This window comes from Felis catus, chromosome B2 (assembly GCF_018350175.1).
Source record: "Felis catus isolate Fca126 chromosome B2, F.catus_Fca126_mat1.0, whole genome shotgun sequence".
Taxonomy (NCBI): Eukaryota; Metazoa; Chordata; class Mammalia; order Carnivora; family Felidae; genus Felis; species Felis catus.
The window spans coordinates 67882454-67908330 of NC_058372.1; the positions used below are offsets into that span (position 1 = coordinate 67882454).

At 38.1% G+C, this 25877-nt stretch overlaps 1 protein-coding gene across 1 annotated transcript in view; it reads right to left on the reverse strand.

Moving 5' to 3' along the window:
* Window positions 1-25877, reverse strand: part of FILIP1 (filamin A interacting protein 1) — a 273424-nt gene that overhangs the window by 243527 nt on the left and 4020 nt on the right. The window contains exons 2-3 of the mRNA XM_045057750.1: window positions 3539-3660; window positions 2955-3097 (exon numbers count right to left, since the gene is read on the reverse strand). The gene's annotated coding sequence lies outside the window, so the exon portion shown is untranslated. The remainder of the gene's footprint in view (window positions 1-2954; window positions 3098-3538; window positions 3661-25877) is intronic.

The following is a 25877-nucleotide window of genomic DNA, read 5'->3' on the forward strand; positions in this document are numbered from 1 at the left end:
AAAGATGACGTTAAGCTTTCGCTTTTTGCAGATGGCATGATATTATACATGGAAAATCCAATAGACTCCACCAAAAGTCTGCTAGAACTGATACATGAATTCAGCAAAGTTGCAGGATACAAAATCAATGTACAGAAATCAGTTGCATTCTTATACACTAACAATGAAGCAACAGAAAGACAAATAAAGAAACTGATCCCATTCACAATTGCACCAAGAAGCATAAAATACCTAGGAATAAATCTAACCAAAGATGTTTCTGTATGCTGAAAACTATAGAAAGCTTATGAAGGAAATTGAAGAAGATATAAAGAAATGGAAAAACATTCCCTGCTCATGGATTGGAAGAATAAATATTGTCAAAATGTCAATACTACCCAAAGCTATCTACACATTCAATGCAATCCCAATCAAAATTGCACCAGCATTCTTCTCGAAACTAGAACAAGCAATCCTAAAATTCATATGGAACCAGAAAAGGCCCCGAATAGCCAAAGGAATTTTGAAGAAGAAGACCAAAGCAGGAGGCATCACAATCCCAGACTTTAGCCTCTACTACAAAGGTCTAATCATCAAGACAGCATGGTATTGGCACAAAAAGAGACACATAGACCAATGGAATAGAATAGAAACCCCAGAACTAGACCCACAAACGTATGGCCAACTCATCTTTGACAAAGCAGGAAAGAACATCCAATGGAAAAAAGACAGTCTCTTTAACAAATGGTGCTGGGAGAACTGGACAGCAACATGCAGAAGGTTGAAACTAGACCACTTTCTCACACCATTCACAAAAATAAACTCAAAATGGATAAAGGACCTGAATGTGAGACAGGAAACCATTAAACCCTAAAGGAGGAAGCAGGAAAAGACCTCTCTGACCTCAGTCGTAGCAATTTCTTACTTGACACATCCCCAAAGGCAAGGGAATTAAAAGCAAAAATGAACTACTGGGACCTCATGAAGATAAAAAGCTTCTGCACACCAAAGGAAACAACCAACAAAACTAAAAGGCAACCGACAGAATGGGAGAAGATATTTGCAAATGACATATCGGACAAAGGGCTAGTATCCAAAATCTATAAAGAACTCACCAAACTCCACACCTGAAAAACAAATAATCCAGTGAAGAAATGGCCAGAACATGAATAGACACTTCTCTAAACAAGACATCCAGATGGCCAACAGGCACACGAAAAGATGCTCAACGTCGCTCGTAATCAGGGAAATAACAAATCAAAACCACACTAAAATACCACCTCACACCAGTCACAGTGGCTAAAATGAACAAATCAGGAGACTATAGATGCTGGAGAGGATGTGGAGAAACGGGAACCTTCTTGCACTGTTGGTGGGAATGCAAACTGGTGCAGCCACTCTGGAAAACAGGGTGGAGGTTCCTCAAAAAATTAAAAATAGACCTACCCTATGACCCATCAATAGCACTGCTAGGAATTTACCCAAGGGATACAGGAGTACTGATGCATAGGGGCACTTGTACCCCAATGTTTATAGCAGCACTCTCAATAATAGCCAGATTATGGAAAGAGCCTAAATGTCCATCAACTGATGAATGGATAAAGAAATTGTGGTTTATATACACAATGGAGTACTACGTGGCAATGAGAAAGAATGAAATATGGCCCTTTGTAGCAACGTGGATGGAACTGGAGAGTGTGATGCTAAGTGAAATAAGCCATACACAGAAAGACAGATACCATATGGTTTCACTCTTATGTGGATCCTGAGAAACTTAACAGAAACCCATGGGGGAGGGGAAAGAAAAAAAAAAAGAGGTTAGAGTGGGAGAGAGCCAAAGCATAAGAGACTCTTAAAAACTGAGAACAAACTGAGGGTTGATGGGGGGTGGGGAGGCAGGGAAAGTGGGTGATGGGTATTGAAGAGGGAACCTTTTGGGATGAGCACTGGGTGTTGTATGGAAACCAATTTGACAATAAATTTCAAAAAAAAATAACAAAAAAAATTTAAAAAATAAAAATAAATAAATAATAAAAATAACATTTCTCAGGGCACCTCAGGGCATCTGACTTTGGCTCGGGTCATGATCTCGTGGTTCATCACCTGTGCTGACAGCTCAGGCCCTGGAGCCTCTTCAGATTCTGTGTCTTCCTCTTTCTCTTACCCTCCCTCCCTCACACGCAGTCCTCCTCTACCCCCGCAACCTCTCTTAAAAAATAAATAAACATTTTTTAAAAATAATAATAAAATATAAATTTCTCATCAGTTCATTCAACCTATGTTATTCTTCTTCTGCTGAATCTTGAAGGTTAAAACATTTTATGGACAGCAAGGGCATTGAGAAATTATGTAACCCATGAGGTATGCTTATTTAGCAATGCAGTTTACCTGGCTTTGTAATTGGTCATCGCAGATCACCAAAACTGTTAAGGATTATTTTTTCAAAGGTAAACTTATGACTATTATACAAATAAAAATTAACACATATATCAAAGATTTAACTCAATGATTTATGAGGGAGCCATAAAGATGTTACAAATGGTTCAAAGAAGAATCTAAAGAACAGACGTATATGTAGACCATCAAAAATGTTTAAATAATTTGTTAGTACATATAAAAATGGGCCTCTTAGGGCACCTGGGTGGCTTGGTCGGTTAAGCATCCAACTTTGGTTCAGGTCATGATCTCACAGTTTGCAAGTTCAAACCCCACATCAGCACAGAGCCTGCTTGGGATTCTCTCTCTCTACCTCTCCCCTGCTAGTATTTGTTCTCTCTCTCCCTCTCTCAAAATAAATAAATATAAACATTAAAAAAAAAGTTTGCTCATGTAAAAAAAAACCTCCATTTTCATTAAAATTTCACAGCAAAACCCTTAAAACTAATAGTCAAATTTTAAGAATATCTTGATATCAAAAATAATAAATTTTATGTTATGTCTATGTTACCACAATTTTAGAAAAAGAAAAAAAATACCTGGAGTATTCTGAGCACCAAGATGATTCTTTTCCCTGTAATAAGTCTGGACTGAGATTCTCTATAACAGGCAACTTTTTCCCTGTGTTTGTCAAATCCAGGATGTGTGAGGAACACTGGCATAGAAAGAAACTGAGGGTGGGCTGGGAAGAGAAGTACATTATAACACATCAATAAATCTCTGTTGAATGAATTAGGCAATTACTTCTGGTCATCATTTAGCACTGTCTTCATATTTTAAATGCTTGACTCTTTCATCCAGTATTTATCCCACCTCTCAGGGCAGCTGAGTGGCTCGGTCCATTAAGCGTCTACTCTTGATTTTGGCTCAAGTCATGATCTCACGGTTTGTGAAATCAAGCCCCGTGTGAGGCATACAGCCTGCTTGGGATTCTCTCTCCCTGTCTCTCTGCCCCCCCCCCAAATAAATAAATAAACTTAAAAAAAATTATATCCTACTTCTCCCATCAATTAGAGATCAGTTTGTCATAAGCCTTGAGAGGTAAATGCTCTTGGATTCCACTAGGAAGGAGAAGTATTCAGCTTGTTCCTGTATAGCAGATTAATCTGAGAGACTAACTTACTCCCATCTCCTGGAAAGATTAGAAAAAGTTCCTTGAGCCTCCAGGACTTCTCTTAGAAAGTCTGTGTGCACTTCTCATGGCAGGAACCTTTTCTTCTAATTCGGTAGCAGGTGCAGTTTAACCTAAAAATATCAAAGAAAGACAAAGAGAAACATTTTCTCTCCTCAGTGAATTCCAAAAACAAAAAACAAAAAACAAAAAAACAAAAAGCAAAAAACAAAAAAACAAAACACACACATTTGTTTTTTAACAAATTCTTAAAAAAACAGCAAAAAACTTAAAACACACAACTAAACCCCCAAAAGATTTCCAAATAAAACAATATGTTCAAGGGGTGCCTGGGTGGCTCAGTCGGTTGAGCATTCAACTTCAGCTCAGGTCATGATTTCACAGCTCATGAGTTCAAGCCCCATGTCCAGCTCCGTGCTGACAGCTCAGAGCCTGGAGCCTGCTTTGATTTCTGTGCCTCCCTCTCTCTATGTGTACCTCCCCCACCCCCACCCCCCCACCCATGCTCAGTCTCTCTCGGTCTCTCAAAAATAAACAAAACATTAAAAAAAATTTTTTAACAATATATTCAAATAGTGCAACTCTGACACCAAGTGGTAAAATAAATAAATAAATAAATAAATAAATAAATAAATAAATAAAAGGTATAAGCTCTGTGACTAAAAAAATGCTGAGCTGGTACTTAGGGTATTTGGTAGACCAAATAATTTATATAATCATTGTTACATTACTGCCTAAGATTCATTGTCAGTACCATCTTCCATCTAATCATTTTTATTAAAAAAAAAGAACATTAGCATTGCTCCCTAGAGTTGCTATGAGAAGTAAATAAGTTAATAAAAGAAAAAGCAGGAGCACTTGGGTGGCTCAGTCTGTTGGGCATCTGACTTTGACTTAGGTCATGATCTCACAGTTCGTAAGCCCCACATCAAGTTCTTTGCTGACAGCTCAGAGCCTGGAGCCTGCTTTGGATTCTGTGTTCCCCTCTCTCTGCCCTTCCCCTGCTTGCACCCTGTCTCTGTCTCTCAAAAAAATAAAAAATAAATGTTAAAAAATTTTTAAAAATAATAGAAAGGGGGCACCTGAGTGACTCAGTCAGTTAGGCATCCGACTTCAGCCCAGGTCATGATCTCACCATTCCCGAGTTCAAGCCCCAGGTAAAGTTCTGTGCTAACAGCTCAAAGCCTGGAGCCTCAGAGCTGTGTCTCAGAGCTTCAGATTCTGTGTCTCCCTCTCTCTCCCTCTGCCCCTCCCTGACTCACACTCTCTCTCTCTCTCTCTCTCAAAAATAAATATTTTAACAATTTTTTTAAAAAATCAAAAGCATAGAAATGCTAAATAAATGTTAACTCTTGTTATTCGCTAATTTTATGTCTGCTAGATGACAAGGCCATTAAGCAAGCTGTCCTTGTGCACAAGGTGCAGAAGTGAAAAAGGAAAACGAAACAAAAAAAAACCTCAAAATGTTAACAGGTCTACAATAAATATGGTTAGTAGATATGGGGAAGGCACACAAAACAGAGACATCAATTCCTACTAAATGTTTTCTGTAAGAAATGCTCCTTCCCCAGATATAGACCTTTGACAACTGTATTAGTAGTCTATGACTCCAGTCACTCTGGGTGACACTCTGGGTCAATAATACATGACCCAGAGTTGGACACCTGTCTCAGGCAGGGCCCACCAATTCTTTTCTTCTAGAAATTTGCATTAGAAATTTTGATATATTCCTTAATCTGAGATGTCCACTTGAGCCAAGGATGTAAACTGCTGTGTGGCAAGGTGGCCATGCATATAGAGAAATAGGAAAAGCCTGCCTACAGAGGGAAAAAAAAAAAAAAAAAAAAAAAAACAAGCAGAAAGAGGCAGAGATGAAAGAATCCATGTGTCTCCAGAGAAACAGAATTTTCTCTTGAGGAACAGGCTCCCCAGAGTCCTAACGGTTTTCCAACTCTTGGTTCAAGATATGAAAATGGTCAGAATTGTACCCTGCCCTTGACTTTTAAGTGATATCTTTATAATAAATTTGCCCTCCTTGCTAAATCTTGCCCCAGCAAGTTTGATACTTTCCACCAAAATAATCTTAGGTTTGACACTGGGTAAAATCAAACATTAACTTCCCATCCAATATGTTATTGAATAATTCAAATTTTATTTGTTCAAGTATTTGGGTGCTGCCGTTATATAATTATACACTATAGGTCAGATTTTGTTTTTCACTAATGGAGTGGCTGTATTTTTGTAGGATTTAAAGTCTATCAATCTCGATTCTTCAATTGTGAGGAAAATATTTATGTAAAAGTACAGAGAAAAAAGTTTGTTTAAATTTAAAATTTTACAAACATTGTAATTATTTCCCAATATATACATGTATCAAATCATCACATTGTATACCTTAAACTAACACAACATTATATGTCAATTTTATCTTAATAAGCTGGAAAAAAAATTTCATGATAAAAAAACTAAAAATGATCAAACGTAAATAAAAATTTGCAAATATTTAACTTGAACATTGGTTGATTAAATTAACATATAGGCAAAATATATGTTTCTGTCTCATAAGCACAAATATAGTAAGGTGAAATTGACAGGAAAAAAATTCATCTGGTGTAGAGTACAGGTCAAGTAAGGAATGTAATAACATTCCTCGTAACCAGCTCTCTACACTTTATGCATATGCATACCATGGTCATTAAATTTAAGAAGAAATATAAGCCAAATTTTGTAAGTAATCTTTAAATTTAGAATACACAGAAAGTTTTAAGAAATCATCTAATACCACCACCAACATTCTGCTCAAATATAATTTTTACACAGATCATAATAAATGTACAAGTTTTTACCTTTGCTCTTTTCCTAACAATTTGTGAACATTTTCCTCGTTAGTAAGCAAGCTCCAAAAATATCATTTTTGAGGATTGAAAGATGGAAAGTGGTAGGAAACAGAGAAAAGTTGACTATATAATCTGAGCCTTGCTCAACTGCCCCAAGCACCCCATTTTTAAGATGGTCTTATGCTGTCTAAAACCTTTTAGAGTCACAAGAATCTAGGCCAAGCATGGTGTCTTTACGCGCGCGCGCGCACACACACACACACACACACACACACACACACACACGCACGCATACACACACACGTTCTCATATGCCATGCATAAATAGGGAAAACATTTAAGGTCACAGTTCTGTTAACAGTTTGCTGGCTAAACAGGAGAAGAATGAAGGGAAACATATCAAATCATTGTTCTGTTCTAAGCTTAGTTTACTTTTGAGTTCCTCAAATATAGGGCCATGTTTTTAATTATGTTTGTATCCCCCAAAAAACATCTATCCTAAAGTATGTGTGAATGGTAAAATAAATGCATAGTCTCAATTCAGAATAAAAGGTATCTTCAAGATGTCTACCCAAGTCCCTCAAACCCTTCACATCTAGGTATGATCAGCCCAAACCACTGTTCCACATTCTTTGTAAGCCCCTAACCTTCCTCAATTCTTCTATATATCTCTTAGGGGGAGTTTTGTTCATTTTCACCTCTACTTTGATGTTTGTTTCTGCACTGTTCCTGTCTTGCACCAACACGACTTGGGCATGAAATTCAGCCTTTTATCCAATTCAGAACTCAAACCACCACTTCCTACACCCAAACAGAGAAAAAGAGAGAGAAAACTTGCTTAGCAAACTTTTCCTGATTCCATTAAAGTTACTGAGGATTGAGAGATACATGTCTCAATAAGGATTTTCATAGTACAGTAGTCCCCCCTTATCCACAGAGGATACATTCCAAGACTCCCAGTGGATGCCTGAAACTACAGATAGTACTGAATTCTATATAAACTATGTTTTTTCCTATTCATACATACCTATAGTGAATTTTAACTTATAAATTATGCACAGTAAGAGATTAACAACTAATAATAAAATAGAACAATTATAATAATATACTATAATAAAAATCATGTGAATGTGGCCTCTCTCTCTCTCAAAATATTTTTTAAAGTTTTATTTATTTAAGTAATCTCTACACCTAACCTGGGGCTCAAACTCATGACCCCACAGTCAATAGTCACATGCTCCTCCAACCAAGCCAGCCAGGCACCCCTCAAAATATCTTATTGTACTGAATTCATTGAGATTCTTGCAATGATGTGAGATGATAAAATGCCTACATGATAAGACAAAGTGAGGTGAGTGTATTGTAATGCAATGTGATGTAGTCTCAGACTACTACTGACCTGGCTGTTCGTCAGAAGCAGGATCACCTACTTCCAGACCAGAGCTGACCACAGAAAGCAAAACTTCAGGTAAGAGGAAACTACTGTGCTAATGCAAATTTAAATACCATGGTCAGCATTAGTATTCATAAAAGTCCTTTTAAGGTTATACTGGAAACTTTTCACCAGTTGTTTTATTCTTCTCATGCCCAGCCTCAAGCCATCCCCTTTCATATCTAATGTCCCAGTGATGTGAAGAAGAAAGGCAAAAGAAATATAGAAAAAAATTAAATGTCCTTATAACTTACAGCCCATTGACACTTAAGTACTTGACAGGCATAGTGACCTCCCTCATGGAGTTTAGCTGCCCTCAAGGTTAATACATTGCCAGAGGCAAAATGTAACCCTAGCTTGACTTTAGCCCACCCTCCAGGATCCTGTAAAAATCCCTTTGGAAAGTTCCTTTATCTCTATCCCCTTAAGATATATGTTAGCAATCATCCTCTAAACATATGGCCCAATGATATACATCTGAAGGGTCTCATGACTAAGGTTTTACTAGACAATAGTAAATGACCTTTTCCTAACAACAGCTAGCCCCTCAAGGTCCTGGAAACCTTGCTTTCAAATTCCTTAGAGACTTATGCTATCCCTAATCCCTTCTGAACTTGAAAGTATATAATCAGTCACTCCTCAAAACCCCAGGGCAGCTCTTCTTGCCCACAGGTCCTGTACCCATGCTTTAATAAAACCACCCTTTCTGCACCAAACACATCTCAAGAATTCTTTCTTGACCATTTGCTCCCAAACCTCAACATTTCACATCAACAAGAGCTCCAAGTTGTCTCCCTCTATTATGGACCATGAGTCAACAAATCCACAAAGGGATAAGCAGAATAGTAACACCTTTATTGTAACTGGATCTAAACTTCTGATTTAAAGAGCAAATAATAAAGTAGGTAATTCCTTCTTCTCTTCCCAGAAATCACTTTAAAAACCATGAAGAGGGGTGCCTGGGTGGCTCAGTCGGTTAAGCGTCTGACTTCAGCTCAGGTCATGATCTCGCAGTCCGTGAGTTTAAGCCCCGTGTTGGGCTCTGTGCTGACAGCTCAGAGCCTGGAGTCTGCTTCAGATTCTGTGTGTCTCTCTCTCTCTGACCCTCCCCCATTCATGCTCTGTCTCTCTCTGTCTCAAAAATAAATAAATGTTAAAAAAAATTTTTTCAAAAAAACCATGAAGATAACAGGACAAGAAATGCATAACTCATCTTTGATGAGACACTGATATTCATACCACAATATAGTTGGAGAGGCTAAAAAGAGAAGATAAAGTCAAAAAGAAACAGAAAGAAGTTATCTATTGCTACAAATCTCAGAAATAACCAGCAATGTGCATTTCTCATAGGTAGAGGACACTGTTTTAGAGTTCTCCACAGAAACAGAACCATTTGGATAGTATATAGTACATATATAATAAATATATTAACTATGACACATATATACTAAGAGATTTATTATAAGGAATTAACTCCTACAATTATGAAGACTGGCAAGTCTTTTTTTTCAGATTAATTAATTTTTTAATTTAAATACAAGTTAGTATATAGTGCAACAATGATTTCAGGAGTAGATTCCTTAATGCCCCTTGCCCATTTAGCCCCTTATCCCCTGCCCACAACCCCTCTAGCAACCCTCTGTTCTCTATATTTAAGAGTCTTTTATGTTTTGCCCCCCTCCCCGTTGTTACATTATTTTTGCTTCCCTTCCCTTATGTTCATCTGTTTTGTATATTAAAGTCCTTATATGAGTGAAGTCATGATATTTGTCTTTCTCTAATTTTACTTAGCGTGATACCCTCTAGTTCCATCCACATAGTTGTAAATGGCAAGATTTCATTCTTTTTGATTGCTGAGGAATACTCCATTGTATATATATACCACATCTTCTTTATCCATTCATCCATTGGTGGACATCTGGGCTCTTTCCATACTTTGGCTATTGGCAATAGTGCTGCTATAAACATTGGGGTGCATGTGCCCTTTCGAAACAACACACCTGTATCCCTTGGATAAATACCTAGTAGTGCAATTGCTGGGTCATAGGGTAGTTCTATTTTTAATTTTTTGAGGAAACTCCATATTGTTTTCCAGATTGGCTGCACCAGTTTGCATTCTCACCAGCAGTGCAAAAGAGATCCTCTTTCTCTGCATCCTCACCAACATCTGTTGTTGCCTGAATTGTTAATGTTAGCCATTCTGACAGGTGTAAAGTAGGATCTCATTGTGGTTTTGATTTGTATCTCCCTGATGATGAGTGATGTTGAGCATTTTTTTCATGTGTCAGTGGGCTGCATGGATGGTATAGTGGTGAGCACAGCTGCCTTCCATGTGTTTGTGGGCCATCTGATGTCTTCTTTGGAAATATGTCTATCATGTCTTTTGCCCATTTCTTCACTGGATTATTTGTTTTTTGGGTGTTGACTTTGATAAGTTCTTTATAGATTTTGGATACTAACACTCTATGTGATATGTCGTTTGCAAATATCTTCTCCCATTTCATCAGTTGCCTTTTAATTTTGCTGATTGTTTCCCTTGCCGTGCAGAAGCTTTTTGTTTTGATGAGGTGCCAATAGTTCATTTTTGCTTTTGTTTCCCTTGCCTCCGAGGATGTGTTCAGCAAGAAGTTGCTGTGGCCAAGGTCAAAGAAGTTTTTGCCTGCTTTCTCCTCTAGGATTTTGATGCCTACCTGTCTTATGTTTAGGTCTTTCATCCATTTTGAGTTTATTTTTGTGTATGGTATAAGAAAGTGGTCCAAGTTCATTTTTATGCATGTCACTGTCCAGTTTACCCAGCACCATTTGCTGAAGAGACTGTCTTTATTCCATTGGATATTCTTTCCCGCTTTGTCAAAGATTAGTTGGCCATACATTTGTGGGTCCATTTCTGGGTTCTCTATTCTGTTCCACTGATCTGAGTGTCTGTTTTTATGCCAGTACCATACTGTCTTGATGATTACAGCTTTGTAATACATCTTGAAGTCCGGGATTGTGATGCCTCCAGCTTTGGTTCTCTTTTTCAGGATTGCTTTGGCTATTTGGGGTCTTTTCTGGTTCCATACAAATTTTAGAGGATTGTATGTTCTAGCTCTGTGAAGAATGCTGGCTTATTTTGATAGGGATTGCATCAAGTATGTAGAGTGTTTTGGGTAGTATCGACATTTTAACAATATTTGTTCTTCCTATCCAGGAGCAAGGAATATTTTTCCTTTTTTTTTTTTTTTTTTTTTTTTTTTTGTGAAGACTGGCAAGTCTTAAGACCTGCTGGGTGAATCGGAGAGTTGGAGGCCCAAAGAGCTGGTGGTTTAGTCTCAGTCTAAGTCTAAAGACCCAAGAAACAGGAGAGGTGGTGTAATTGTTGCAGGATTTTTTACCACAATACCCAGGGTTCATTGTCTTGCTGCTTTGAAGAGTGAAGAGGTGGACACAAAATGAGCAGCAGGCAAAAGTTTTTATTAGAGTATAATATTAGAAAATCAGAATAGTAAGAAAGCTCTCTTTACAGAGAGGGGGCATTCAAAGGTGAATCCTCCAGGACTATAGGCAAGGGTCTTTGTTTTATAAGGTTCTGGTCAGTCCTCCCTCTTCTCTTCCCCTTTGTTCCTTCTCATGTTCTACCCTTATTGGCTGGATAGCTCTAGGTGCCGGGTTGCCCATTCCTGATTGGCTCATTTCCATTGTATGAGGGGTGATCTATGGCCACACTTAGGTCTTTTGTCAAATTCCAGAGGGGAAACCTGAGGGGGAATAGGTGGGGTCTGTTACATTCTTAAGAGGAACTTACACCTGAGGGGGCTTGCTGTGGTCAGACACTCCAGCATTGTTCCAAAATAGGTGTTTTTCCCACCCAGGCACCTCAGGCCCTAATCTTTCCCTCTCTGCCTACTGAATCCTATCTTTTCCTATCATATAATTCCTGTCCAAAGGCCTGCAGCCTCTAGACCCAAGAAAATGCTTTAGTTTGAGCCCAAAAGACAGTCAGACAGGAAAAATTCTCCTAGTTGGGTGGGGTCAGCCTTTTTGTTCAATTCAGGTCTCCCACTGATTGGATGAGATCCACTTACAATAGGAAGGCAATCTACTTTAGGCAGAGTCTACCATTTAAATGTTAATTTCATCCAAAAAATATCCTCACAGAAACACCCAGAATAATGTTTGACCAAATATCTGGGCACCTCATGGCCCAGTCAAGTTGACACATAAAATTAACCATCATAGGTACACACTGAGGTATAAAACTGAAATCCTGTCAAAAACAAGAAACATAGCATGCATGGACTAGTAACAAGATCATTCCTCATGTTCCAAAAAGCAGAAAAGGAAGTGCTAAATGATGAGTATTGCAGACAAACCAAATTTGTAGCAAGGAGTCTGCCCCTGTGCCAGTGGGACTGGGAGGAAGGCAGGAAGGCAGTGATGGGGTTTTGGGGTGTTATTGGTGGGGGTTTGGAGCTGACAGTCAAGAAAGAATTCTTGAAGAAGTCTTTGGTGCAAAAAGGTGAATTTATTAAAGCACAGGGACAGGACCTTTGGGCAGAAAGAGCTGCACTAGGGTTATGAAGAGTGACTGCTTATATACTGTGGTTGGGGTGGTAAAGTCAAGAGGAAGTTTCTTAAAGGGATTTCCATATGCTAAAGAAGACTCACAGATTACTGGAGACCTAGCTATTGTCAAGCTAAGGTTGCTTTTCCCTCTAGCAAAGCATTATCTTTAAGAGAGTAGGGAGTTCCTGGATATTAGGCTATTGATAAGATTGCCCTTTTCTTGTAATATTACTAAGATATTTGTAAACTGATGAGATTCTCTCAGTTTAACTGTTTGTTTTCTGTCCTTTCCTTTGTTCTTGGGCAGCCTGGAGTGCATGAGAAATATCACACATAGCCCACAGCGGGGGCGGGGGCGGGGGCGGGGGGGGGGGGGGGGGGGGGTGGGGGGAGACACAGCTGTGCTAGCTTGTGCTTGGCCCTCAGCTTGCTTTATGGTCCCTCATCAGCAGGAAGGCAGGAAGGAAGGCAGGAAGGAAGGCAGGAAGGAAGGCAGGAAGAAAGGCAGGAAGAAAGAAAGAAAGAAAGAAAGAAAGAAAGAAAGAAAGAAAGAAAGAAAGAAAGAAAGAAAGAAAGATAGATAGATGCCTTTGATGCCTTTCCACACAGGCCTTGTTGTGGGCCAAGTGTATGCTGCCCCAAGATGGGCCACTTTGGCATGAAGATTATTTTGAGTTAAAAAACAATCAAAACCCAGCAGGTTCAGTAAAAACTGTTGACCACCCCTACAACTGCCTAAAAGATTTTAGATAGAGGACTACTCCAGGAAGAGAGCTATCACCATAGATAAGTACAGTATGATAGGAACTAGATAGGGTAGACAGAGAGGAAACTAGCAAGGCCTGTTTGATCAGTCTTCTCTTTGTCTCACTGTTTCTAAGTGGCACGGAAAACATTTGTTTACCAAACAGTTACTCTTTTTCATTTTCCCTGAATTTACCCAGAGCCCTAATGGCTTCTCCTTAGTTCATATAACATATATACCTCATTTTGCCTGTGTTTGGAATTTCTGTGTCTATATGGATTCCTCATAAATAGGTATTAAAATTTATTTTCTCCTGTTAATCTGTCTTATGTCAATTTGATTCTTAGTCCAGCTAGAAGGACCTTGAAGGGGATTGGAATTTTTGCTACCCAGCAGCCTCCAGAAAACCTTGACCTAGAAAATTTCATTTGTTTCACAGATGAAAAATCAAAAAAGAAGAACATAATTCATTCATGTGTATATCACAAAGAGAAATAGTGAGAAAATGAACAGTAAAGGGGGCAGATAAGGAGTGCCTGGGTGGCTCAGTCTGTTAAGTATCTTGACTCTTTATTTCAGCTCAGGTCATGATCTGATGGTTCCTGAGATCGTGCTGACAGCATGGGAGCCTGCTTGGGATTCTCTCTCACCCTCTCTATCTGCCACTCCCCCATTTGTGTCTGCACAGGCTCACTCTCTCTCTAAATATATACATATTTTTTAGGAAAAAATAAATAAAATAAAAGGGGCAGATGAGGGGTATTTAGAAAACATTGCCAGGGGGATATGAAAATTATGATAAAACATTTTACTAAAAATTTTATTTTATTTTAAAGTAAGCTCTGTGCCCAATGTGAAGCTTGAACCCATGACCTTGAGATGAGTAGTCACATGATCTACCAAAAGCCAGCCAGGCACCCAGAAAGTGCAGATGAGGAATATTCAGAAAATATCCCATAAGGCATATGAAAATTATAAGACATTTTGCCCCAAATTTTAAAACATACTGAAATTTTTAGCTAGGATGCAACAGGAAGTTACTCAAATAAGAGGGCTGAAAACTGTCAGCAGAAGGAAGGAGGGGAAAGGACAAAAGCAGGGAAGGGTTTTATTTTGCAGAACCAACAGTTCCAACCAATGACACACCCAACTAGGTGTTTCACCTAACAGTCCCTTGTTAGATGTGTCTCACCTGATAGCCCCCTTCCGAGGGCCTGTTTAACCTGAATAAGAGCTAAGGACTTGTGCAGAACCAACCCACCCACAGTTGCCCTGAAGTTACCTTTAGTTCATTATAATACTGAGATCTCTTCCTATGGGTGGAATTTCCTGCCATTTTTTGAACATATGATGTATGTGCTAGCACCTTAACATACTATACGTGTGCAATTGAACTGAGTCCCTACGAAGCTCCCTGCCCCCTAATACACTGAATAAAAGCTTCCTGTACTAACCCCACAAGGAGACAATGCTTTGAGAGCCATATTCCTGTCTCCTTACTTTTAACAAGTAATTCTTTGCTTTCAACATTTCCTTGGGTTGTGTTCAATTTGATGCCTTTCCTCCCAAGCAACGAACCCTTTGTTACAAAATAATTGCTTCTATTAGGCAAGAATACAAAATAAAGAAAAGAGAGCTCTAGAAAGAGATGAGATAATAATAAACCAAAAATTATTGACTAATAAACTATTGGCCAATTTAGTCAAGAAAAAAGATGGAAGAAAGCATAAATATAAAAAATATAATAGGAAAAAAAAATCACAGATAAAAAAGAAATTTAAGTAATCTTGAGACTAATTTGTTCATATCAAATGTTTTGAAAACTAGGTAAAATGGATAATTTTCTAAGACAGTAAAATTTACCAAAACAGATTCCAGAAATAGCAGAAAATCTAAATAAACCAATGATCATAGGGGGAAAAAATGAAAACTATTAAAGAGAACTCTCATCAAAAAGACAAAAATAGGGGCGCCTGGGTGGCACAGTCGGTTAAGCGTCCGACTTCAACCAGGTCACGATCTCGCGGTCCGTGAGTTTGAGCCCCGCGTCAGGCTCTGGGCTGATGGCTCAGAGCCTGGAGCCTGTTTCCGATTCTGTGTCTCCCTCTCTCTCTGCCCCTCCCCCGTTCATGCTCTGTCTCTCTCTGTCCCAAAAATAAATAAACGTTGAAAAAAAAAATTTTTTTTTAAAAAAGACAAAAATAAACACAAAAACAAACACAAAAAAAGCCCTGATGAATTCACAAGGAAATGTTACCAAATATTTAAAGAATAGATTATTCCAATACTATTAAATTGTTCCAGAGCTTATGTAACCAGGAACCAAGTGGACAAGAGCACCTGAGGGTTCCAAGTAGACCAGATTCAGCCACTTGCTGCTCACAAAATCCAAAGGCAGACAGTGGTGGCGAAACAAGAAAGGAACTTATTTCAGTGAGGCCAACAGCAGGAAGACAGCAGACTGACTCCAGAGTGCTGAAAATACTTCTGGGTTTATATAAAGGAAATGTGGGACAAAGGTGGGTGGGTGGGCAGCTAGGTGGTAAAGGTCAGGTCCATCATTGTCTTGGGATCAATCAGGTGGGGTCTTTATTGTTTGAGGGGGTAGTTTCAGTTCCCATCAGGGATGATTTGCCCACAGGGTCTTTTGCCTAGGTTAAAAGATGAACTGGAAAGAACTTAATCAATTATAAATTACAGACTGAGGTCAGAAGGGAGGTAGCTGAAGTCCTCTTTCACAGAGATATGGAAAACTTAACATTGTTTTTTATGAATCAAACACAATATTGGTATTAAAACTTAACAAAGATCACACCAAAACAAAAACTAAAAGCCTGTATTATTTATAAATTCAATCCAAAAATGCTAAACATACAGTTAGCAAAGAGAACCCAGCAGCACATTAAAGGAAAAATACACTGCTATCAGGTGTGGTTTACTCCAGGGATGTAAAGATAAATCAGTATTCCAGAAAGTCTTTCTAAACATGACACAAACCCAGAAACCAGAAAATAAAAGATTTATAAATTCAACCACTTTTTAAAAAATCTAAAGTATTGCACATTAAAGCCACCATAAACAAAGATACATTGGGGGGAAAATATTTGTAGTCCATATCACTGAAAAATGACTAACATATCTGAATTTGCATCTCTATTATAAGTCAATAAGGAGCCTAACAGCCTTAGAGAAAAATAGGCAAATTGTATCAAGAAATATTCACTAAAACAAAAATACAAATGGTCCCTCTACTACTCTACCTCCCTCATGATAAGATAAAAAAGAACTCTCAGTTAATTTTTCACCTATAAATTGGCAAAGATAAAACAATTGATACACTTTGTTTCCCAGTGTAGATTGGCACAACCTCTATGGAAGGCTACTCAATATCTATCACAATTGTAAATGTATCTACTCTCTGGACCAGCAATTGCACTGTTGGAATTTATCCTCCAAATATATTCATTTATTTGCAGAATCATGGCTAAGTTAATCACAGCAGTATTCCTAATGCTACTAAGACATTTAAGGGCACCTAGGTGGCTCAGTGGGTTAAGCATCCAACTTCGGCTCAGGTCATGATCTCATGGCTTGCTTGTGAGTTCAAGCCCCTCGTTGGGCTCTGTGCTGACAGCTCAGAGCCTGAAGCCTGCTTTGGATTCTGTGTCTCCCTCTCTCTGTGCCCCTCCCCTACTAGTGTTTTGTCCCTTTAAAATGAATAAATGTTAAAATAATAATAATAATAATAATAATAATAATAAAAGGAAGTTTAAAATAACTTAAATGCCCACTAACAGGTACTAGTTAATAGATTATGGTGCATCATACAAAGTAATGCTATGCAGCTGGAAAAATGTGGGATTCGCCACAACACCAAGCAGAATACGTTGCATAAAACTGGTAAATGAATGAATCACTGAGTGAATGGAAGGAAGGAAAAACAAGTAAGGAAGGAAGGAAGGAAAGAGAGAAAGAAACAAGACAGCTCTATGTACTGATATAAAGTAAATTTTAAAACATATTAAGTGAAAACACTTAGGTACAGAAAAGTATGTGTAGTATATTAAGAAGTGAAAAATGGGCAACATATTTATTAGGTGTACATCTTGGAAGGATACATAGGAAATATAAGAGTAATTGACTCCGAGAAGGGCACTCAAAAACTGGGAAAAAAGGGACACCTGGGTGGCTCAGCCAGTAGTGTCCAACTTCGGCTCAGGTCATGATCTCCCAGTTCTTGAGTTCAAGCCCCACATCGAGCTCTATGCTGACAGCTCAGAGCCTGGAGCCTGCTTCAGATCCTGTGTCTCCTCTCTCTTTGCTCCCCCCCTGCTCTCTCTCTCTCTCTCTCTCTCTCTCTCTCTCTCTCTCTCTCAAAAATAAATAATCATTAAAAAAATTAAAAATAAAAAAATAAAAATAAAAAGAATTGGGAAATAAAAGCAAACAAGACACCATTTTAATTTTGAATTTATAACCCTAGAGTTGTATATCACTAAAAACTATAATCAAAAAATTTTAAATAAGTTTTGAATACCCAAAAAACCGAGCTCATATTCATTGAAAAGTGGGTTTGGCTATAAATATATATTTAGCTGCAAAAGAAACTGCTAGGCAACTCCCCTTCACCCAGATCTAAGTCTAAGTCCATGCAAAAGGAAATAGACAGATGAGATATTCCAGTTCTATTAAACTTTCCCACTACAGCCCCATCTTGGACTCTATCTGTGCCAGTTACCTTTGCTTGCCCTTTCTGATCCATTCTCCATCTTTCCTTGGGTTCACCTGAAGACTTGAGGGAAAAATCACAGTGATATTAGGATATTATTTTCCTTGTTCCTATCCTTTCCAGTTACCCCAAGTACGGCTGTCTTTGTCTACCATAGGTCAAACCTCCTGTTATGGGCCCTGCTCCAACAGCTTCATTTGTGTTCCAGTCCCAGCCCCTTCATTCCCAGCTCACAATCCCATCACACTACACACATGACTACACAAGAATGGTAGCAGCCCCATGACACTCAGAACAAGATTACTGCTCTATTCTTTGTTGCTTCCTCATACCCCGACCACATCTTCATAAATAATTCCTCTTCAAAACTCTCCTCAAATTATGAATAGGTCATTTCACAGCAAATCCCAGCCTTACCAGTAGTTCTCCAAATAATATTTACACTTTCTGTGTCTCAACTCCTCTCCTTTTTCTCTCAAGATGTAATTCAAGACTCATTTAACTTCACACTGATATTCTTCTTTCTTTATATTTCACAGAACAAAAATATGTGCAGAACCATTGTTTTCTTCACATCTCACTTCAGCATTCAAATCGTTTTCAGTTTGGAGAATCATTTTTGAAAGAGGCTTTTCATCTCATCATAAGTCAGTCCAGATTTTCTAGCCCACAGTGATTGACAGCTTTGCCTGACTGAGTGACCAGGATGGAAAATTTAGAAGCCCTGTGCTAGGCAGCAGGGCCAGTTTTTATAAGCATGTGACCTGTGTAGTCAGACAGGAACCCATAGTTAGAAGGGCTCCATACTTGGTTTAATGCAGTGCTCACCATCTTGAAAATACCACATTTTTAATAATTAATTAATTAATTTTAGAAAAAGAGAGAGCATATTAGCAGGGGAGGGGGCAGAAGGACAGGAAGAGAGAATCTTAAGCAGGCTCCACACTGAGTGTGGAGCCCAATGCAGGGCTTGATTTCATGATAATGAGATCGTGACCTGAGCCAAAATGGAGTCGGACACTTAACCGACTAAGCCACCCAAGTGCCCCAAAAATATCGAGTATTTTTTTTAACAAAGAGCTCTGCATCTTTATTTTTCACTGGGTCCCATGAATTAAGATGGCCCACAAAGATCCCTACTTTCTAGTAGAGGTAGTCATACCCTGTGTTATCCCTTCCCTCTTAGCATGGGCTGGACCTAGTGCCTGACCTCCAACAAATAGAATACATAATAATAAATGTCACTTCCAAGATTATTTTACAAAGACACTATGGCTTCCATTTTGTGATCTCCCTTTCTCTCGGTCTCTCTAACACATTGACCAATATTAGTTCTCAAACCTAGATTCCAATATAGTTTTCCCAGGCTATTTTGGTGTGAATGGATTAGCATGGTAAAGCAACCTATCCTTTTTTAAATTATTTTTTAATTTAAAAAAAAAGTTTTTTTAATGTTTATTTATTTTTGAGAGAGAGAGGCAGAGCATGAGTGGGGGAGGGGCAAAGAGAGAGGAGACACAGAATATGAAGCAGGCTCCAGGCTCTGAGTTGTCAGCACAGAGCCCCACACAGGGCTCGAACTCACAGACCGCAAGATCATGACCTGAGCCGAACTCAGACGCTCAACCAACTGAGCCACCCAGGTGCCCCTTAATTTTTTTTTTTTAATCTTTATTTATTTTGAGAGAGAGACCAAGTGTGAACAGGGGAGGAGCCAAGAGAGGGAGACAGAATCCAAAGCAGGCTCCAGGCTCCGAGCTATTCAGCACAGAGCCCAACGTGGGGCTTGAGCCCACCAACCGTGAGATCATGACCTGAGCCAAAGTCAGACGCTTAACTGACTGAGACACACAGGCGCCCCTAATTTTTTTTTTAATGTTTATTTTTGAGAGAGAGAGAGAGAGCACGTGCGCGCGCATGAGTGGGGGACGAGCAGAGAGAGGGAGACACAGAATCAGAAGCAGGCTCAAGGCTCTGAGCAGTCAGCATAGAGCCCCAGGAGGGACTCAAACTCACAAACCGAGGGATCACGATCTGAGCTGAAGTCAGATGCTTAACCCACTGAGCCACCCAGGCACCCAGAGCAACCTATCCTTTTAAAAAATTTCAGCTAATTTGAAATATCAACACTGGCTAAATAAAGACAAACCATAAACACAAACATTATATCAAAAAATATACTTTATTCATCTTATTAACACTGGAGTATATTTTCAACTTCTTGTTTTTAATCTCCTATAGCACCTAATTTAGTCCTAAAGGAAATACTTCTTTAGTGGTAAATAATTACAAGAGCAAAGAAGGTGAATGTGGGAGGATGGAAGAAAGATTTTATTGACTTGAAAGACAGGCATTATTCTTTTTTTTTTTTTTTAAGTTCATTTATTTATTTTGAGAAAGAGTGACAGCATAGGCAGTGGAGGGGCCGAGAGAGAGGGAGAGAGAAACCCAAGCAGGCTCTGTGCGGTCAGTGCAGAGCCCAATGTGGGGCTTGAACTCACGATCTGCGAGATCTTGACTTGAGCCAAAATCAAGAGTCTGATGCGCAATCAACTGAGCCACCTAGACGCCCCTAGATAGGCATTATTCTTAACATTTTGCTTACAATTTCCTAATAATTCTGATTATTTTATGCATTCTTGTTTAACCAGTTTTCATATGTCCAAAGGTTACTTAAAGCATAAACAGAAATTAGTAACATCTTTAAAGACATTATATAATTTTATGTGCTTGCATAGCAATGAGATTATTTGTATAAAATTATATATATATATATATGTGTATGTACACATATATGTATATATACACATATATATCTTTTAATTTACCTCCAAGTTAGTTAGCAATTAGTGCAATAATGATTTCAGGAGTAGAATTCAGTGAATCATCCCAGCAAGTGTCTTCCTTAATGCCCCTTGTCCATTTAGCACAACCCTCTTTCCACAACCCCTCCAGCAACCCTGTTTGTTCTCTATATTTAAGAGTCTTTTATGTTTTGTCTCCCTCCATGTTTTTATATTATTTTTGCTTCCCTTCCCTTATGTTTATCTGTTTTGTATCTTAAATTCCACACATAAGTTAAGTCATATAATATTTTTCTTTCTCTGACTAATTTTGCTTAGCATAATACACTCTAGTTCCATCCATGTTGTTGCAAATGGCAAGATTTCGTTCTTCTTGATTGCCTAGTAATACTCCATTGTGTGTGTGTATATGTATGTATGTATATATACATACATATATATGTATATACATATACATACATACACATATAAATATATATATGTATATACATATATACATACACACACACACACACACACACATACACACACACGACATCTTCTTTATCCATTCATCTGTTGATGGACATTTGGGCTCTTTCCATACTTTGGCTATTGGTGATAGCACAGCTATAAACATCAGGGTGCATGTGCCTCTTTGAAACAGCACACCTGTATCCTCTGGATAAATACGTAGTAGTGCAATTGCTGGGTCATAGGGCAGTTCTATTTTTACTTTTTTGAGGAATTTCTATACTGTTTTCCAGAGTGGCTGCACTAGTTTGCATTCCCCCCAGCAGTGCAAAAGAGTTTATCTTTCTCCACATCCTCACCAACATCTGTTGTTGCCTGAGTTATTAATTTTAGCCATTCTTACTGGTATGAAGTGGTATCTCATTGTGGTTTTGATTTGTATTTCCCTGGTGATGAGTGATGTTGAGCATTTTTCATGTGTCTGTTAGCCATCTGGATGTCTTCTTTGGAAACATGTCTATTCATGTCCTTTGCCCATTTCTTCATTGGATTATTTGTTTTTTGGGTGTTGAGTTTGACAAGTTATTTACAGATTTTGGATACTAATCCTTTATCTGATATGTTATTTGCAAATATTTTCTCCCATTCCATCGGTTGCCCTTTAGTTTTGCTTACTGTTTCCTTTGCTGTGCAGAAGCCTTTTATCTTGATGGGGTCCCAATAGTTCATTTTTACTTTTGTTTACCTTGCCTTCCCAGAGCAATCACTTCAAGATATGAAACATTTTATATCTTGTTGAGTAAGTTGACATGTTGAGTAAGAAGTTGTTGCCACTGAGGCCAAAGAGGTTTTTGCCTGCTTTCTCCTCTAGGATTTTGATGCCTACCTGTCTTATGTTTAGGTCTTTCATCCATTTTGAGTTTATTTTTGTGTATGGTATAAGAAAGTGGTCCAAGTTCATTTTTATGCATGTCACTGTCCAGTTTACCCAGCACCATTTGCTGAAGAGACTGTCTTTATTCCATTGGATATTCTTTCCCGCTTTGTCAAAGATTAGTTGGCCATACATTTGTGGGTCCATTTCTGGGTTCTCTATTCTGTTCCATTTATCTGAGTGTCTGTTTTTATGCCAGTACCATACTGTCTTGATGATTACAGCTTTGTAATACATCTTGAAGTCCGGGATTGTGATGCCTCCAGCTTTGGTTCTCTTTTTCAGGATTGCTTTGGCTATTTGGGGTCTTTTCTGGTTCCATACAAATTTTAGGATTGTTTGTTCTAGCTCTGTGAAGAATGTTGGTGTTATTTTGGTAGGGATTGCACTGAATATGTAGGTTGCTCTGGATAGTATTGACTACATAAAATTGTTTTTTTAAAAAAAGATATGTAAGGTATTAATCCTAAAATAATTATTATTATTTACCATTATCAAAACTGACCTTCCTAGTGACTTATACTCTGTGAAAGCAGTCTCAATGTTAACAATAAATAAAGCAAGGAATTCAGAAATCCATATTTCCTCTATTAAAATGTTTCATATCTTTTTTTTTTTTATTTTTTTTTTCAACATTGAGCATGAACGGGGGAGGGGCAGAGAGAGAGAGAGAGACACAGAATCAGAAACAGGCTCCAGGCTCCGAGCCATCAGCCCAGAGCCTGACGCGGGGCTCGAACTCATGGACTGTGAGATCGTGACCTGGCTGAAGTCGGACGCTTAACTGACTGCGCCACCCAGGGGCCCCTAAAATGTTTCATATCTTGAAGTGATTGCTCTGTGATATCAAAGAGTGTGTTTGTATATAAAAAAGAATTAATGCTTAGAACTTTGGGTCTGTGGATAGACTTTAAGGTGAGCCATGAGGCCTGTGTTTTTTAGTATCAAAAATATTTTCAGAGGCATCTGGATAGCTCAGTCAGTTAAATGTTGACTCTCGATTTTGGTTAAGGTCATGATCTCACAGTTCATGGGATTGGATCCCACATAGGGCTTGGCAGTGACACCAGGGAGCCTGCTCAGGATTCTCTCTCTCCTTCTCTCTTCTGTCCCTCCCCCATTCACATTCTCTCTCTCTCTCTCTCTCTCTCTCTCTCTCAAAATAAATAACCTTAAAAAATCATATTTTCCTTATTTTTAAAATATCAACTCAAATTTAAGAAACCAATATTATATATACATATATATATATATATATTTTTTTTTTTTTCTTAAAGTAGGCTTCACGCCTGCATGGATCCCAGTGTGGGGCTTGAATTCATGATCCTGACATCAAGACCCAAGGTGAGATCAAGAGTTGGACACTTAATCAACTGAGCCACGCAGGCGCCCCATAAAATCAATGTTATATTTGATAAAAAGTCACAAAATCATCACAATATAGTAAAGTTTTGAAGAAAAAAAAATACCTTGCTATAATGAAGATAGATTAAGGATTGAGTTGAGGCTGCCATAGAAATATTTAATCCTAATTGTGTGACATTTGTAGACTTAAAGTCTTGAATATAAGCATCCAATTAAATACAGCAGATTGAACATATACAATTTATTGTCTTTCCCTCCTGAAACCTCACTAAAATGACAGTAAGCAGATTTTTTTTTAACCATAAGGAGAGAGAGAGGATGTGTAAAAAAAAAAAAAAATCATAGCAACAACATTTTGGAGGCTGGAAAGCAGATGGATGAACGATAATTGACTTCACAAACCTGAGAATACTAAAACCTAAGCCAACATAAGGGAGATATAGAAAGAGACTACAGGATCTCAGCAATGCTCAGAAAATTGACACATCAATTACATTTGAAAGTCAAAGTTGGTACAAATGGACCTTGAAAGATCAGAACACTATAGAAACCTCCTCATCCCCACCTCCAATACCTCTCTCAGCATCCAAGCTACTATCTTCTCCCCAACCCTGGAAGACAAACTGAAGATTTGCTCTCTGGAAAATTGAACCATAAAGACGATGAACTCAGGGACAAGACACTGAAACAAAATGATCAAGTGAAAGTTAACTTGATGAATAATGAGATCTTTGACCCCTATTACCAAGAGAATAGAGGATTTCTTCTAGCCCAAGAAAAATTAATTAAAGATCCTGATTATCAGGCCCTGCCAGATGATCCTGAAATAAAGTTCACCTGTTGACTAGTTCTCCATACACATCCAGAACTTCAAATAATCTTGCACTGCCTTATCACCTAACATGAGCAGATGGCCAAAGATAACCAGATATTTAAAGAAAAGTCTCTAACATGAAGACAGTAATGAAAACAGGAAAAAGAACTTGGGATAACAAGATATGCAGAAAGAAAAATATAGCATTCCATAATTTTTTTAATTTCTTAGAAATTAAAAATGCAAAAGCAACTTCCTCTTCTGCTCATAGCATTGTAACTTGTTCCAAACTAGCCCTCACAGCATTAAAAAACAAACAAACAAACAAACAAACAAAAAACTATGCAACTGGACAAAATGTACGAATTAGTTGTTGATATAAATCAGATATTCGACAACTAGAGCACAGGATAGTGATCCCTAAGAAAAGAAAAACATACAAGGTGAATGAAACACACATTTGACTGACTTTCCCTTGGAAGCAAATCCCAGACTATGGCAGAGACAGATGGAGGCCAAGGTTTCACTGCTTCTGAGAAAACAGATTGGAGTTCATTCAAGTCTGCTGAGGCTGTAATTTGTGGAATAGGGTGCTAAAGAAGAAGGAGTTATGTAGAGAATGAGCCCTAGAAATATGCATCAAAGACTCATTAAGATTTGAGGCAAATACTAATAAAAGACGAGATAGTGCAAGGCCTGGCAGAAATCAACTACCGGAGAGCTGAGACCAGAATGGAAATTCTGGAGGCTTGTATGGTCAAGAGATGATAGAATTCCAACTGTCAGAGTGGAGAAACTTCACTAACAGCCTAGGCATTTAAGTGTGATCACAACAAGTCCACACCTTACAAGTCCGGTTGCTTAAGGTGTAGAGCAAAGGCTACTCTGTATCTGCCCTAATCGCATTTAAAAATAAGATTCAAAAGTATCAAGTTTATTTGGCAAGTAAATTGAGTATAAAACCCAATGTTCTTGAAAGGAAGAAAATAGCTCACAATGATGTACAAGCCACAATGACTAATAAGAAATTTTAAATTCATACAAAGAAGCATGAAAGTGTGATCATAGGCAGAAAACAAACAAACAAAAAACGAGAGACTGTAACAGACTCAGGAATGGCAAAATTTGGGTATCAGCAGACACGGATTTTAAAACAGCTTTTATAAATGTATTTATGGATTTAAAGGACAAGATGAGCTATGGGTGTAAAGACAGGGAAAATCTCAATAGAGAAATTGAAACTTTACAAAAAGAATAAAATTCTGGAAAAAATACAATATCTGAAACAAAAATTTTATTGGCTAGATTTAGCAGCAGATTAGACATTGCAGAAGAAAAAAATCAGTGAACTTAAAAACAGGGCAAAAACAGTAGAATATCCAAATTGAAGCACAGAAAGAAAAAATGTTGAATATAATTATGAGCCCCTCTGTGACTTGTACGACAAATCAAAAGGTCTAAAATCAAAAGGTGTAAACATATTATAAGTGAATATGTTAACTATCTTGGATTTAAATAAAATGTAAAAAAAATAAAGTAAAATGTAAGTGAATTCCCAGAGGGGACAGAGATTGAAGCAGAAAAAATATTTGAAGAAATAATGCCAAAAATACTTCCGAATTTAATAAAAACTGTCAACCTACAAATCCCAGAAGCTCAATATACTCTTAGC